This window comes from Lathyrus oleraceus, chromosome 5 (genome assembly GCF_024323335.1).
Source record: "Lathyrus oleraceus cultivar Zhongwan6 chromosome 5, CAAS_Psat_ZW6_1.0, whole genome shotgun sequence".
Taxonomy (NCBI): Eukaryota; Viridiplantae; Streptophyta; class Magnoliopsida; order Fabales; family Fabaceae; genus Lathyrus; species Lathyrus oleraceus.
The window spans coordinates 411,100,615-411,104,488 of NC_066583.1; positions in this window are offsets into that span (position 1 = coordinate 411,100,615).

Sequence of the window (3,874 nt, forward strand, 5' to 3'; positions counted from 1 at the left end):
CTTCTTTTTGTCTTTTGAAATTTTAAGTCAATATGGTAAAGTTCATTTACAAGTTTGATTAAGAAAAGAGTGTAAAAATGCAATGGTATAACGCCAAATTTCTAATTTACAATAAAGTCTGAGTTTAGAAATCACAAGCAAAGAAGATTTTAAAAAGGGGGGACATATTTTAAATTTAAGAAATGGGAGGAGATGAAGAGACTAATCCTAATAAAAATTTAAAAGTTAAGAGTTGAAAAGATCTGACCAATGGGATGCAATCCAATAGACAAGAATATCATATAGAAACTCATTTTTCCTTTGGACTTTAAATCAAGCAATATCAATAAGCCAATAGAAAAATGAAGAGGAAGGCATCAAATAAAGATAGCCACATCCAAGCTAGCAACTTCATAGTCTTCTTCTTAATCTTCTCATGTATCAGATGACATACTTCTTGAATGGCTCAGGATAAGGCATTAGACACAGGTTTAAAGTAACATTTGCATCAAAACCATGTAGTAGATGAACTCAAGTGGATCCCAATACTTGCATCATATGAAAGCTCAAATCATAATGACTTAGTTTCAGAAATGTTCGGATTGGCCAAGTCCTTTTGCATAGGGAATGTTGCCTAATTCTAAGTCTAAAGCTCAGATAAAATCCAACAGTCCACACAAACATTTTTTAGGTTTTTTGTTATTTATTAGGTATTTCAAGGTCCTAAGACCATAAACCCAAACAAGATACACAAACAAATATATACAATCACAATATATGGCTCAAGTGAGCAAAGTGAAAATGGCATAAACATAAACAAGTTAAATGATTTGTAAAATGGCAAATGAAATGGAAAACTACTTGAATTTAAATTTTATAAAGTAAATGACTTTAAATTAAAATCAATAATAATAAATTTTAGTCAAATGTTAGTTGATTAGATGTTAGTGAAGTTTTGCTTTACAATTGATTAAGTCATTCTTTGGAGAACACTCAACCCTATATTCACGAGCATGGATCCTTGAACCAAGACATCTCCCAAAGGAAGGAAAAAAGTCCAAGTTTCCATACAATACCATGAAAGGAGGGAGACTTACAATCTCACTTACTAGAATGTTATGCCTTTGGGTCAAAATTTAGCGTTATGTTAAGAAATCGTAATTAGACTTATATAGAAGTCACAACTATCTGAGGCCGGGTAATAGAAATCTTGGTGTTAATGCATGTTAGAGATATGGTATAATGAACCATACTCCTAAAACATACCACACACAAAAATAAAATGATCAAAGGATGGACCTAATCTCATCCATACTTGTATTGGTTCATCTAAGATAAAGTTATTGATGAACCAATTAGCCTTAGGATATTGAGACTTCATTGGTAAATGAAAGGGATGGGATAGAATGAGATTGAAGATGAAGAGGGAGGGGAGATGAGACAAACACAAATTGGTCAAGGGAGGAATTTTATCAAATTAAAATCATTCATTCATTTTGGGAGATGAAATATACATTTCATCAATCTCCTAAATCCAATGATTTTAATCCAACAAAAGTCAAATCAACCTTGACCAAGGCCCAAACACATAATCAACTTCACAAGTCAATAAAAATGGCTAAACACAAATTATACACAATTAATCAATTAAAAATCAAATTAAAATGCATTTAAATTAAATTATGTTTGATCAAAAACCTAAAACCTCTTCAAAACACTAAATAAGTGGCCAAGAGATTTATCATGGGTTAAACACGGTCAAAGGACCTTGGACAAAAAAAATCATAATTTTTGAAAAGTCAAAAGTATTTTTAAACAATTTAAAATATGCATAAAAACAATTAAATCATGAAAAATATAAAAAAAAAGGGATTAAATGTTTGGTGAAAGTCCCATATTTTTTGAAAAGAGGAAAATATTTGAATTTTTTTTGTGAAAGTCCCATATTTTTTGGATTAAAAATGAAATTGATATGACTTAATTAAAAATAAGGGATTAAATGAAATAATCAGAAATTCAAAAAAAGCAGAGTCATCTGATCTTCCTCATTAATTGAGGTGGCAGATCAGATGGTCAAAACTCGTGCTCCATCATGTTCCCAAGTCAATGCGTGTACACGCATGGTAATCAGAAGCAACGCATGAGATTAAAACAATTCAAATGGATCAGATGGCCTGGATTGATCCAGCGCACCACCGGAGCCCTAGCTCTGGTCATCTTCTCCGGTGAGGACCATCGGACTGGTCCAACTCAAACCTTATGAAAAATGAAAAGTGAATACACTAATTTGAAGGAAAAATGCTCAGGAGCACGAATCTTGCCTCGATTTTGTCCAATTTCAAGTATATAAAAAGATACAGGGATTTGAATTTTGAGGATCATGAACTGAGTTGCTTCGATTTGACCTTAAAGCAACTCAATCTTCTTGCCAACATTGATAGGACTCCAGACAACCAAAAATCAACAAGAATGGTGAAGAATTGAGGGAGAATCGAAGAGATGAAAATTCTGAAAAATCACCTTCAATGGAGCTCCAGATCGACAAGATCTTGCTTTCAATTATGCTTGGCCTTGCTTTAGATGCTTGATGGAAGTTAAATAGATCTGTAGCGGGGTATTCGTTACCTTTAGATTTATTGACTAAATCAAAAGTAGATCATACAATTCGAGTCGCCATCGCACTTCTATTTATCCAAAGGAAAGGTTAGAAAGCGAACAAAAACCGAGAAGTTTTATCAAGTCAAAAACTAATAAAAATGTTAGAGATCTGGGTAAGGGGGTTGGTTATGCAATGGGAAGGTTTTAAGCTCCCAAAACATCCTTAGTACTCTAAGGGAGCCCTTTTTACATATGTTGTAAGGTAGGTTGGTATTTGTGAAAATATTTGTGCAAACATGATTGGGGAGATGAGAAAAGAATATACAAATTATTTACAATTTTGTGTTTGAATGGATAAACCCATTGCCTACGTACTAGGATCAAAACCTCGTAGTTCGGGGTAAAAACCTCAAAAGAAGTTGGTGAATTGATTGGTCAAAAGCCTTAAGATCTTTTGTTATCAAAGGGAGAAAACTCAACCTAAAACCACAAATCCACCATGTGAGTAGAGCTTCAACATGCTAGTGAGGGGTTAACCCTATAATAAGCATGGAAGACTTATAGTCCAATCACTAAGGATACAAGTGAGTATTATATCAACCTCTAGGATAACTCAAACCTAATAGCTAATGTTTATGAAAATCTTTAACACACATGGTCTTTGGAACCAAAAAAATCAATTGAGTGAGTTGTATTTACAAATAAAAAGTATTCACAAAGTAAGGTCAAAGTTGACTTAAGATTTAATTCAAAATAAGTATTATGAAAAAGAGTTTGAAAAATCAAAGGCATAATGCCTAGGTTTATAATTTTGAAAACAATGTTAATGTTTGCAGAAAAAGAGTTTGGCTTGGGTTAGAGTGGAGAGAAGGATAGAAGAGCTAGATCCTAAACATGCAAAGATGAGGGAGGAGAAATAAAACCACTTGGAGTTCTCTTCTTGGGATCATAAAGATGATCCAAGTTGCTCCTTTCCTTTGGGCTTCGTAAGCAATAAGCAAATAACTCAAGCAATCAAGCAAATATCAATCAAGCTCATAGGAATCTTCCAATTGGATTTTGTATCTCTTATCTTGGATGTCCATGACAATAGTTCTTCTAATTGGCTCATGTTTAGGATCCCTAGCACACAAGAACACACAAATCAAAAAGTTCCACAATACAATAGAAAGAATGGACAAGAGTGAGTTTAGAATTAGGATCCTTTCAATTCATCTTCAAGATTAAGCATTCTAAAGGCATGAGGCCTAGTTGCTCTTTGACAATTTTAACATTCTAAAGGCATGATACCTAGTTG